The sequence below is a fragment of the Rosa chinensis genome, chromosome 6 (assembly GCF_002994745.2).
Source record: "Rosa chinensis cultivar Old Blush chromosome 6, RchiOBHm-V2, whole genome shotgun sequence".
Taxonomy (NCBI): Eukaryota; Viridiplantae; Streptophyta; class Magnoliopsida; order Rosales; family Rosaceae; genus Rosa; species Rosa chinensis.
The window spans coordinates 21,481,005-21,494,630 of NC_037093.1; the positions used below are offsets into that span (position 1 = coordinate 21,481,005).

A 13,626-nucleotide genomic window follows, 5' to 3' on the forward strand; every position below is an offset into this window, starting at 1 on the left:
CCAAACATGGGATATGTCTCGTTATATTAGATAAACCTATCCCATATATTAGATAAACCTGTCCTATCCCATCCACTGCCATTAGTTGATTTTTTTTTTTTGCAGAGACTTCTTAGTTGTTGGCTGAATGACTAGGTGTTGTAACCCGAAACTTAATATTACTGTAGAACACTCTAAGATTCGTTAAACTTAGAAACCCAAATATTTTTTTTAAACATTTCTTTTAAATACTATATTAGTCACTTATCTTACTGGACAAGCCCTCAACTTAATATATTAGTCATTCACCTTAGTGGACCAGTCACTCAACTTAAGATATTAGTCACTTACTTATTTTAGTGATTAATTCTAGCCTATATAAACATATGATCTGATCATATTTCCTACAAGCTTGAAGATCAAATGCAAAATTGATCAAAAACTCCCTTAGTTGAAGAGAAAACACAAATCCTTCATCCTTTTTCTCTTAAGAAGTTTTCCTTTGTGAAAAAAATCCAAAGGTTGATCACAAGACCTTCTGAGTTCCTTAAGTACATGAATACATTTCTATATTCATTTGTCTTTAAGATTTATCAAAATGCATAACCGATGATAGAATGGAAAATGATCTGCTTTGCTGCAAACCTGTATTTTCGTATATAATAAAGTCTGTTTTGTCAAAAATAATTACAGTGTTAAATTTCTCATCAAAATTTCTTCAATTTAGGCTTTTGAATCACTAAAAAAGGTTAATAAATGAAGAAGTTATGACTAATCAAAGTTTTCAACTTTTAAACTCGCTGGAAACCTCACACAGCTATCATAACTTCAAAAATTCATATCTCTCTCATTTCTTAACCATTTTCTACAAATTTTATATCAATTTGAAGCTTAGGCTCTACTTTTAATCCAGAAAGTCTGAGAATTATTAGTAAAATATACAGCACATAAAGACTTAGACATCAAAGGTTAATATCAAGGCTATCAATTTCTGCGCTGTTATGGTTCTTCACCATTTCTAGACTATGTCACTTTGAACTGGATTACATGACTTATTTCATTGGATTCCTTGTGAAAAGTCCTTTAAAATGGTGTACTCATTTGTTTAATTTGTACTTGTGATGGGCAACATAACATATTTTGAATGTTTGATGACTCTAATTGGAGAAACATGAACATGGTCGATGAACCTCAATGGATTTAGATATAAGGACTGAAATACTAACTATAATATAACTTTCTTAAATTATGTTTAGTTACCCATTTAATGCTTGTGCTTTATTATTAAATATTTTACTTGATTTCAGTTATTTATAAGCTTAGTTTAATTATGTTGTTTGCTAGTGAATTTTTTTTTTTTTAATAAACTAACGAGGATTAGGCGATATTAGCTCCTCTGCAATGGTCTGAAAGGGGTGCCGAAGCACCCACACAACCCCGAAGGGGACCACTACAACCGGGGGCCCACCGCCCTTCCCTCGCTAGGAATCTTATTAATAAAAGGTAGCCGAAAGGCCAAAGTACATGAGGAGGGGGACTAGGCCAAAACCACCTCAAAAAAGAAAAGCTACAAATATGAAGGTACTGCACTAGGGCACTCGCTAACTTGAACAAGAAATTAACAACCCATTTAAGCAAACCGGTAATCTGTTCTAGCAGTAAAGTCATGACCAAAAGAACTCATTAAAAATTGGGGAATTATGCTCCACCAATGTGTACCAATATTCAGGGCACCGTAATTTGCAAGCTTATCAGCAACACGATTACCTTCCCTATATGTATGAGAGATATAAACCTGCTGTTGGTCAAAAGAGTTCATGGAATTCCTCCAACGGGTGCGGAGACGCCATGGGACCATGCTATGATGCCTGAAATAATGCAAAACCAACATGGAATCTGTTTACTTATTGGTGTTATACAATTATGTTACATATGTTTTCATATGAGATTATTCCTGAGTATATGTTTCTATAAGCATGTGCACATATACATATATTACAATCTATAATTCATAAAGATTGTATTTTGTGAATTTGATTATGTCTGAGAAGTACAGTTGTGAAGCCGGGTGATTAGTACTACCCGGCGCTTAAAAGAATTACTGGTATAAGTGTTTTGTGAAGTTAAGCTAGGGCCATAGTCCCTATAGATAGTGCACTATTATACTCATTGGAAGAATGTGTCGACCTTGAGTATTCATACTTTGGTAGTGTCCTCAGTATGCTGCGTCTTATCCGTGCTTTGAGTAGAGTTGACTCTAGCATGTGACTTTGTGATTTATTACCAGTCTCATAAACATTCACGTGGATGAATATATTTGGCTATATATGTGTGTATCGTGTGTATACATTTACATATTTACGAATTGGTATGAACATATAAATGGTTCTTGGTACATTTGAATTGGTTGTCCAAATTTGATTTCTTATAAGACATTTTAATATAAGAATGTAAGCTGTACTTACTGGGTCTATGTTACTCATGATACTACACCTTGTTTTCAGGTAACGAGTAGATGCTTGGGGAAAACGGAGTGGATCCACTAAATAAATGAATGTTCTATTTTCTACTACTTTCTCAAAAGAAATAATGTAATATATTTTGCTTAGCTGCGGTATTGTTAAAAAAAAAAAAAAATTCAATTCCTAATAAGTGTATTTTTCAGACTTATATATAAATTCTTTTATTTTATTCTTGAGGGAGTTTTATTTGTAATAACTTACATCACGAATTCGGGTACCATATTTCAATATAATATTGGTCTCGGGCTTGGGGTGTGACACTAGGGACCTGTTGGATTCTCTTTTTCAGAGACTCAAAAACGATTGTAAATATTAGAAAAATTAGTTATAAATAAAAGAATTTACAAAAAATTGTCTCGGTTGAGTTATAAATGCATTTGGAACAGGTTTTGAGAAGCATTTATCAAGTGCTTCCTCGTATAAAAGTGTATATATGCTCTAATACCTAATTAAGTATTTTATTATTATTTTTTGTTTATTTTTGGGATAATTTTGCCCTCTCTCTTTGTCACTTAAAGAGAGAACTCACAGGACTCCGGCGACCGTTGACCGGAATCAGGCGTCTAGTTTTATTGCCCTCTAATAATACCCAATAAACTTTTTATTGCCCCCAATAAAAATTTATTGGGTTTTATTGGGAGGTAATAAAAGTGTCCGACAACCTCTTTGGGAACCTCCGGACTCCAACGTCCGGTTTTATTTCCCCCCAATAAATTTTTTATTGCCCCTCAATAAACTTTTTATTGTCCCTCAATAAAAATTTATTGGGTTTTATTGGGGGGTAATAAAAGTTTTCAGCGACCTCTTTGAGAACCTTTGGCCGATGAACAGATTTCGGCAACTGTTGAAACCGAAAAAAAAAATTAAAGCCTATAACAGGAAAATATGAGTGCTTTGTTTAAAATTAAAAACCTCTATTAAAAAAAAAAGAAAAAAAAAAGAGAAAAGAAGAAAAAGAAAAGAGAATTATGAATTAAAGGCTAAAAGCCCACGTCACATTCTTCCCCTGAGAAGATAATTGCGACACACACAAGGTTGTTGGAGTTTAACTACAATTCATACAAAGAGGTTCTCTTATCAATGTTTCAATTTACAGCAGACACAAGAAGTTATGTGAACTCAATCTCGTTAGCAGTACATTATATAAGAAAGCCGTGCTAACGTAAAAAAGGGGGAGGATGCAACAGAGTACAGAGCATGGAAAAACAAGAAGGAGAAAGCAGCAAAGCAGCGTGCCGTCGACCTCATTCCATCGCTCTTCACCACCTTTTCTTTTCTGTTGCAAGCCTTCCTCACAACGGCACCTTCTGGTGTCAATGATGTCAAAGTCAACGTGCCGGAGCAGCGTCTCCGATGACCATGCCGGGCAGCGTCCCGATGAACATGCCGGGAAGCATCCCGATGAACATGTCGGGCAGCGTCCCGATGAACATGCCGGGCAGCGTCCCGATGAACATGTCAGAGCAGCGTCTCTGGTGCAGGCCTTGCGCTCTCCAATCACAGCAGCTGGCCTTTCCATATTGTAACGGTGACAAGTTTTGCCGCTCTCTCAAATCCTAGCAGCAGAGTCTCTGTAGCAGTTTCAAACTCATAAAGGAAATCAAAGCTACGGGAGCTACAGGCTTCACTGAATCTTCTGTCAAACAACAACAAAACCATAATTCATTCCTTGACAACCACAACAGCCAAAAAGCCTTCCCCGAGGCCATACTTTATTTCTAGAAGCACCAATCCAAAAAAAAAAAACATAATCGGTGCAAAGAAACTAAGAGAAGTAAACAAAGAAGCTCACCCTCAAAATAAAGCTTCGAGACGTTGAAACTACTGTGACTACAATCACATGTCCTGCTTGAACCTGCACAACAAACAAATTTGTTAAAATGGAATACAAGCTTTGAAGCATCCAATTAAGAACAAATTTGGTGCACAGGTCTTTATATGTTGTAGAAGACCAAAATAATCAGAGGAGGCAGTCTGAGGCCTTTAACACCAAAAGATGACAGGCAAGAAAGAAAGCTGTGTAGTGGAATTGCAAGGCGAGTCTCAAGTTGTCAAAATTAAACACACACTTTGTCACAGCCAATTCCAAGACAAATCTGATGCACAGGTTCTTATATTTGTAAAAGGTCAAGACAATCAAATGAAACAGTCTAGATTTGATTTCAAGATGTGACAAGTATGTGTTCATGGGTGCAACGTATCAAGGGAAGAAAGAAAGATGAGAATTTGCAGCGAAAGTGACTAAGCAAACTTCAAAGTTCAATGCAGCAGCTTTGAAATATTTGCGTCCCAAAAAGCTTCGAAGCGGTGCCAATATAAAAGCCAAATGAGAAAAGTCTTGGCGGTGGCACTTTTATCTGGGCATGGACCTTTAATTCTAGTATGGTCAATGTGATTCAAACCATCCCAGAACCTGACAAAGCATAAAGCAATATATATATATATATATATATATATATATATTAAGTGCTCTGGTGATGTGCAGGCCATGAGATAGATTAATTAAGCTATGCATAAAACAAAAGGGCTTAATTAACAAAGTGTCCAACACAATTGCAGAAGCTGACAAAGTGGCATTGCAGACCATCAATTCATGCACAAGACAAAAGCTCTTAATTAAGCTATGCATAAGACAAGAGGTTTAATTAAGTGCAACAATAAGATTGATGTAGAGCTGGGCTTGTGAACACAAAGGAAGAAGATCCAAACAATCACAATTTTCAATTCACAATTGATTTGGTTGGTGATAAAAGGGAATTTGGCCTCACCTACCACTCACCCAGAATACGACGGAGTCTTTGAATTGAGTGCCTACCCAATGCACGCTAAGGCTAAGCTCTAGCTAATACTTCTGTCACAACCACTGTTAAATGCAATACAAAGGGGAGATGAGCACCTGAGTCCTTGAATCACGAAGCCGGAAGAACTGAGTGGGGAGTATTCTTACCCAATTTCTCACAGGGAAGCGCAACAGCAAATTTCAAGCTTCTAAGTGTTGAGAGATTTCCTCTAGTCGAAGATCCATGCGTGCTCCCATCTCCAAATCACATTCCATCTTCGGACCCATCTCCAATTCGACTTGGCAGTAGCGCCGAGCTCATGTTCTATCTGGGTTTTGAGTAAAGACGGTGGAAAGAAAGAAAGAAAGAAAGAAATATAAGAAGTGAAAAAAGGAGGTGAAAAAGGAAATTGGGAAAATATAGCAGCTGGGCCTCCGTATCACTTTGGGCCTCTACGGAGCTTCTGATGGTGACCCATAATAAATCCGGGTGTCCAAAAGAGAAAAAGAAAAGCTCGATGGGTGCCTCCGATCTTCAGGCAAAAATTAAAAAGTGCGACTCGGAGTTTACTCGATGCAATGGGCGTCCAAATCAAAAATACTCAGACATCAATTTCGTAAAAGTGCTTCGAAACCCAAAAGGAAATTTCTTTTGGTACAAAACCAAGAAAGCTCAAAAACCCACAAATTTATGAACTACAATGGTTTGATCCCTTCACAGGGTATGTAGGCAATCTAGCGACCCACTAGATGCAACCATAAATTCAAATCGAATCCCTGACTCCATCATTCAAATTCAGCCAATCTGAATCTCTGACTTTACCAGTCAAATTCACCCAAGCACCAGAAAAATAAAATCATTCCCAAATTATCCAAAAGCAAATTCAAGGGCTCTAAACCCTCACAAATATCCCAAACACAAATCCAAAAATAAATGGATCATCTACCCATTTAAATCTCAAATGCTGGAACTACATTTGGTTTGATCCTGCAAGGGTATGTAGGGAATCTGGAATTAAATAATCTAGATGCAACCGCATCCTAAACACTATTCCTATTCCAAAATCCAAGCCTTCCAATGGGTCATTCACTTATTGGAACTCTTGAACTACGAGTGGCTTGATCCCCTCCCGGGTACGTAGGCAACCCATTCCAAAATCCTGGTGCAGCTGCAAAAACAAACAACCACACACTGGTTTCTTTATAAATGGAATCAAAGGGTGTTTCCCTTGTAACAGGAGATTATAATTAAAAGACATATTCTGTCTTGAATGGGTCGAACCCGAAATAATTAAAACTCTGTTATGTTAATGAATACGAGTGAAATTACGTTGGGTGACATTTTACACTTTGTGCAATTTTTAACCTAATAGCAACGGGTGACCAGAGTCCGGCCCCAATGATTGGATTCTAGAGGCTTGTGACCTGAATCCGGCCGCTAGTGACAGGATTCCGACGGTCGGTGACCGTAGTCCGGCAAAGTCTCCAATGACTTTCTAATTATTCGGATGGCAAACTTGTCTTTTTACCTTTAAATTGGTTAAGCTCTTTCAGTAGAGTAAGTAGACATTTGTTGGGTCCAAATTAAGTACATGGTAAAGAGTCCAAATTTAAAATCACTTTTAGGTTGTTTAAAAAACAATCTCTAACACACCCTTATAGTTCTCACCCCAAAAATCCCTACTCGCTTTGCGGCTCTAGGCTAAAGAAGAGGTTTTAAATCCCAAATCACAATAGGAAATGACCATTCCTACTTGACCCTTTGTGAATGATAACACATATTTAAGTCCTAGTTTCCGAGCAAAGCCACTCGATAATCCTTACGTTGACAAAATTAGAAAGTCATGTGGCCCATCTTGGTTCCATGAATGTTGGATGAAAGCATAAAAGGCTCCTTCACTGTTTCTAGAAGCCATAATGGGAAGAAAACTGGTATGGCACCCTATTGTTGGAGTTGCCCTAAGAGTTTGTTTGCAATTTTATATGGCACATGAGTACTGCAAGAGCATGGAAAATTCACGGACACAATACTGTGTGATCAAGAAGATGAGTTAGGGCAGCATTCTTGAGCAAGAGCGAGCAAAAAGACCGAAAATTAAAAAAATCGGCTGGTCTGCTGCGGGTTTATGTCTACATTTTTGTTGTAAATATTTATGTGGCTATTCATGTAATACCAATTAGTGTTGCGTGATATATGTCAATTAGGATTGATTGGTAATTAACATAATATAATTAGCAATTGATTGATTTGTAATCAAATTAGTGATTGGTGTAATCGTTGAATAGTTACCTTTTGTATACCTGAGGCAGTCTTATATAAACCTCATGGTGAGATGAATAGAAACACACTCCATTCTCTGCATCTAATTTCTCTCTTCTCTCAAACTCTCTCACTTTATGTTTTACAACACGTTATCAGCACGAAAAGCTCTGAAATTGCTGATCAACCAAAGGAAGATCATCATTCATTCTGGTTGAAGATCTAAATCACAAACAAGCTCTTGGATTGACTGAGAAGACAACCTTCTCAATTCTGCACAAATAAGATGAATATTCATCCATTCTACATTGAGTAAAGTTCTCCAAATTCTAATTTTAATTCACATTTTCAAACCTTGATTATATGAAAAATCACCATGATGCATGAACCCTAATCCTATCTGATTTATTTATTTGGCATATATATTTGTACATATTTGTTCATGTTATGGATTGATTGATTTGAAAAAAAAAAAATTAGGGTCTTTAGGATTGCAGTTGTTTATGGTTTTTTGTAACCCAAATGGCTGACCCGAAGGCCCAAATCTGGAAGGCCTGCCCAGCAGAGCAGATGAAGCCACGTTAGCGCCCCACTGAATTCAAGGCCCAGAAGCACCTTGCCTGGCCTAGAAGGCTGCTAATGGGCTGACTGCATCAGGCTACCCAGAAGATCCTTGGATTGAGCCCAGTAGAACTCCAATGTAGAGCGCCATGTGTCGCTTTGTCAGGCACACCTATAGCTTCAAGCAGCCCAAGTCGAGCCCAGTAGGCTCGCTTTCTCTTTGGTTCCATGAAGCCGAAGCCTTACCCTTCTTTAGGCCCGAGTAGCCCCTAGCAGGCCCTACCATAGAGCCCTATTCTTCTTTTGTTTTGGAACCAAATGAAAGGCAAAAATGAAATTCGCTTTTGTTGGGATTTGAACTCAAGCATGGTTGTTTTGCAACACAACAGCCTTCCCGCTGCACTATTTAAGCACATTGGTATTTACTAACCATATTTTATATATATTCGGTGCCAACAACATTTATTCCAATTGTGACATTTAATTTACGAATTCTTTTTATGCAATTGTGAAATATTATTCCAACTTGTTTTGTTCATAATTGTTTTTGCTACTTGTTTAAATTTTCGCACTAGAATATATGTGTAGAAAATACAGGTAATTAATGAACCAGAAGTTTATACATAAATACCGACCCTGTAGTTTTGATAAAGCCATAGAAGGAACTTGAAGTTTCCTACATAAATTCACCATACATGATCAAACCAGAAGATTTTACATGTTTAATCCGATTTCTCAAGCCATGTTATAGAACCTGAAGTTCCCATTAGTTATACATATATTTTCACATTAAGTCACGAAATGTTATGAATCTTTTCCAACTAGGCTCACCTAGTTGGATGCGATGTCTAGGTAATTAAGGTTTGGATGGGGATGTGTACCTAAGTGAGCCTCGCTCCACCTAAACCTCATCCCTCCTTACCTGGTCGTATTCAATTGGAGTTATCGAAAGAGTTGAGTAATATCCACGATTTAATGTCAAATTTTAGCAATTGAAAGTTTCTGGAAGAAATTATCTAAAGTTGGCATGCTTTCTTGCCTGTAGCAAGACATGACTAGCAAGATATTATTGAACAAGCCCATCTGCCCAAAACAATACAAGGAGAGGCACTTTACTAATTCTTAGAATTGATCACTATCTTGTTGCTCACTGAAATGAACAACAACCTCTTGTTGAGGAATGATCAAGCCAAGCCCATCGGTACCTGAGCAGCACTTTTGCTTAAAGCAAATGATGTTACTCATTGTGAACCTAATCGCAAAAGGAGAAACTGTGGCAGTGAAAAAAAAAAAGGACCATATGACTATGAGCCGCATAGCCAAGGCCATACTTAAAGCGCATGGCCCTATGTTATAGTACCCATGTTCAACAAGCCCAAGTGGAAAGGAACACTGGTCCAACCCGCAGCCACCATAATTAGCATGATCTTTGTTATCTATGTGGAGGAATTGACTGCTGGTCCTGCACCTGCTGTGCGATAGCCGAAGCAGTAGATGAGTATTATGCCAGTCGCGGAACTCGAAATACCAACTTTATTGAAGGGTCATTTTCTATCAATTCAACACTAGAAATCATGGACTTTTAGGCAGTTACTGAACATACCGAGGATTAGAAACTCGAAGACATGGGTATGATTGGCCCCTTATGCCATATCTATTTCATCTTAATGAATGATATTTCAGTTTCAGATTTTGGTGATTTGTGTTTTCAATTATTTAGGATTTTGGAAATGGGGTTATGTTCGATTATATTTAATTCAATAAACTTATTCAATAATCTTTGGCATTCGTTGTGCTTTCTTAGACTCTGCATTGTATCGTATATCGTTGATGTTTTTCCACTTGGTAATAACGCATTTGTACTTGCTTAGCACAATGTGTCGTGTATCGTTGACCCTCGTTGGAAAACATTCATTTGTTTGTTGTGATGTATTGCGTATCATTAACATGCATTCATTCATTTCTTTATCACGATGTGTCGCATATCGATGATAGTCATTGATAAAGGTGTTCATTTAATGTGGTCTGTTGCGTATCGTTGACATTCATTGGCAAAGCATTCATTTAACGCGGTGTGTCGCATATCTTTGACATTCATTATCATTGATAAACGTCCGTTCGTTTAACGTAATGTGTCACGTGTCGGTGACATATATTCATTTCGTTGAGCACATTCATTCATTTGTGGCGATGTTGAAACCGAAAAATTCACAAGTCCAATTCGAGAGGGGCTACATTCAAAAATGACATGGTGGTGGTTTTTCAAAATAAATCAGAAAACTGGGAGCCCATTGCAATATATGTACTTGTATAGTTTGACTTGGCCACCAAATCAACAGAACAAATTCATCCAAAAGCACAAGAATGATACAAGTCCAATTTAAATCTCAACTCTTGAGTATGGTTAGTTAGTTGGCCTTCGTTCTTATCTCCAGAAGGAAGAGGAACAGTATGGCGACAAAGAAGTCATCAAATGCTGCAGGCTTTCACATTTCAAATAACATATTGAAAGTTGTGGATAATCTCCATAGATACAAATTTGAATGTGGAGGTGGTTATCGTCATCTGAAGATCATTTCAATTTCAAAACAAATTGAACTCAACCAACATGATCTCTTATCCTTCTATGTTGCTTATAAAATGGGGCTTTTAACAATAATTCAGGGGAGGAGAAATATAAAAGATACACAAAGAGGAGGAAGAAATCAGCAAGCAAAAGCTAAAGCTCTGCCGAAACAGAGGGTGAAAAAAGAAGCAACAATTAATTGTTGAAGTTCTGTCGAGATAAAGAGTGATGACAAGCCAAGCTCAGGGGAGAAGCCCAGGTATACACCACGTCATGCTATTCTTGTCTTCTTTGACAGAGAACTAAAAAGCTTGCTTCAAACAAAAGGAGGGCTGTTCATAAACAACTCATATCTTTTTGAAAACAACCATGGTAGTTCATGAATGTCCAAACTCCATTGGGATCTCCTCCTACATTAAGACTAACATGGTCGTTCATGAACGGCCGACGTCTTAATATAATCCTGGCTGCTGCAAATTCCAGCATTCGAACATAGTGTCACTAATGGCCGAGTTCCGATCACTCTCCACATTCACCCTCTTTGAAAAACAGAAATACCCGCCACAACTAAAGAGCCTCCCAGCCTTCTGTCTCCCATCGACTATCATAAACCACCACCTCCAAAGCAAACCATACAAAGTACCAATCACATCAAGCAAAATGATTGAAGCCTCACCCTTGTTTTTTTGGTCTTTGTTTCTTCTTTGTAACATGTAAACAAAAAGGAAAGGAAAGACAAACTTAAAGCAAAGCTACGGACACATACGGATATTATCTCAGAGACTATATTTTCTTTGTCAACAGAGATGATCGAGGTGTCCTTTTGCTAAATGAATACAAAAGCAGCGGTGGAGGAGACACAATTAAGCCTGGATACAAAGCACAGAAGTATTAAAATAAATTGTTAATTTAAAGTCGTGGTGATTTAATTAACAGGAAGGACAAAGTGCAACGAGCTTAATTGTTTTTGGTGAATGCTTTGAATTGAAACGGTGGTGGACAGAGGCGAAATTTAAAGCAATTGATTTGTCTCTAAGAGTGATGCTGCAGATGTCAAGCAAACATGCTTACCATTCAGAAACATTGATTGTGGAGGAATGTTCAAAATAATGAATAGCTTTATATATATATATATATATATATATATATAAAAGCTTGTCATAACGTGCTGCAAGTCAAAGCTTTCAATATATATAATTAAACAAAAGTGCTGCAAGTTGGTTTTGAATACAAGTCCAACCAAGAAATATAATGCCTAGCTATGTGCTCATCTCTCAATCAAAGGAAAGCATGCAAAAATCAATATTCAATCAAAAGAAAGAAGATGACAAAGAATGGTGGCAATTACTTTTAATTGAAGCGGTGGTGTGATAGCAAACAGGACAACAAGCTATATACAAGATCAAAATGGGTCACGCCAACTTCGCACACCAGTCGATCGTCTAACTGTCGAACTGGATGCCAAATCTGCAGCACCAAAGAAATTGAGAGGCCTCTGTCAGTTTCTGATGAATCATAGCTTGGTCGCAATTGATAAAAGCTCGCGTCAAGAAGAAATGAAGAGTTTAGAAGGTACCTGACTCTACGCTGGAGATCAAGCACATGTGATAATCAATGTTTTGATACAGCTGGGCTTGATTTTAGCTCGAAGGAAAGAGCCTGGCTGTCCAGATCACCTTTTGTTTACTTGAGCCCTTTCACTACATAAATTTGGGCCCATTTGAACTTCCTGGCAGTGTGAAGCCCATCTCAAGTCACAAAGCCCAACCTCAGAAGCTTAACACAACGGGTGTCTAAATCAATTCACCTCAGAAGCTCGGGCCCAATTAATTTGCAGCCCAAAGCCCATTCCAAATTTCAAGGCTGACTGCAAACTTCAGTACATTGGGTCCTCGAATCAGACCAGCGGACACTCTGCCAAATTTGATGTCCAAAAGAAATACATATGACGGATTTAGAAAAATACAAACATTAGTTGTAACGTCCCGGATCTAAATTTTACCGTTTACTAGTCATTTGGACTGGAAACGACAATTTCTTTCACTTTTTACTTGTTTAGATACTTTAAGTGGCCCTAAAAGTTGACTTTTCGTTCGGGTCAAAATTTGAGGAAACTTCCTTCATGAAAGTTGTAGAGGACGTTAAACCGAGCGCATGCATATGTGGTACGTAGAAATCGGAGTTCGTATGCGAAAGTTATGAGCGAATTAAGGAAGTTACTGTTCATGGTAAGTAGTATATATTTGAAAAAGTTACTGTGGCCGGTAAGTTTTTTCTTTCTCTTTCTCTCTCCTTTCTCCCGCGTTTTCTCCCTCTCCTCGGCGCTCTCTACAACTCCGGCCATCTCTCTCTTCCGGCCACCTGGGAGCGAACAACTGGCACCGGTTGACTCCTCTACTCCTACCCAACCTCCCCACGGCGGTAACTCACGGCGGCTTGGCCGGAAAATGACGCATCGGGTCCTTGAAGTTTCACTATAGCAGTTTGGAATTTCCTTCGATTTCCGGCGATTCCGGCCATCTCCGGCCACCAAACTGGCGTGGAAGGTTGGGTTTTTGCCGGTGATCATTTCCCCTAAGGTCATTCACTTCAATTTGCAGCGTGGAGGTCGAATCGAGGAAATTCCCAAACCTAGGGTTTGGAATTTCTGGGTTTTCTTCACTGGTTGATTTCGACTGTTTCAAGGTAAAATTAGATTGTGTTGTAGTTGAGAAAAAGATTGGGTGTGTTGAGTAGTTGTTGCTGCCAAAATTTGGTGGCCATCGGAGGTGGTGACCGCCGGCGCGTGGGCCCCATGCGCCGTCACTGTAGGTCGCTCGTGGAGGCGCTTAGGACTGCTTTTTAATTTCAATTTTTAGCCTATTAAATTCTATAATTGTTGTAGAGGTTGAATATGTGATTTTGGTTAATTTTGGGAGAAGTTTGACATGGATTATGAATTTGCGAAGTTTGGGAGTTT

At 38.2% G+C, this 13,626-nt stretch overlaps 1 long non-coding RNA gene across 1 annotated transcript; it reads right to left on the reverse strand.

Moving 5' to 3' along the window:
• Positions 1-10,528: 10,528 nt before the first annotated feature.
• LOC121050125 lies at positions 10,529-12,625 on the reverse strand. Its single transcript, XR_005802041.1, has 3 exons — positions 12,244-12,625; positions 12,016-12,134; positions 10,529-11,536 (listed from the first exon to the last, which is right to left on the reverse strand). It is a non-coding gene; the product is annotated as an uncharacterized LOC121050125 (long non-coding RNA).
• Between the last annotated feature and the right edge of the window lie 1,001 nt (positions 12,626-13,626).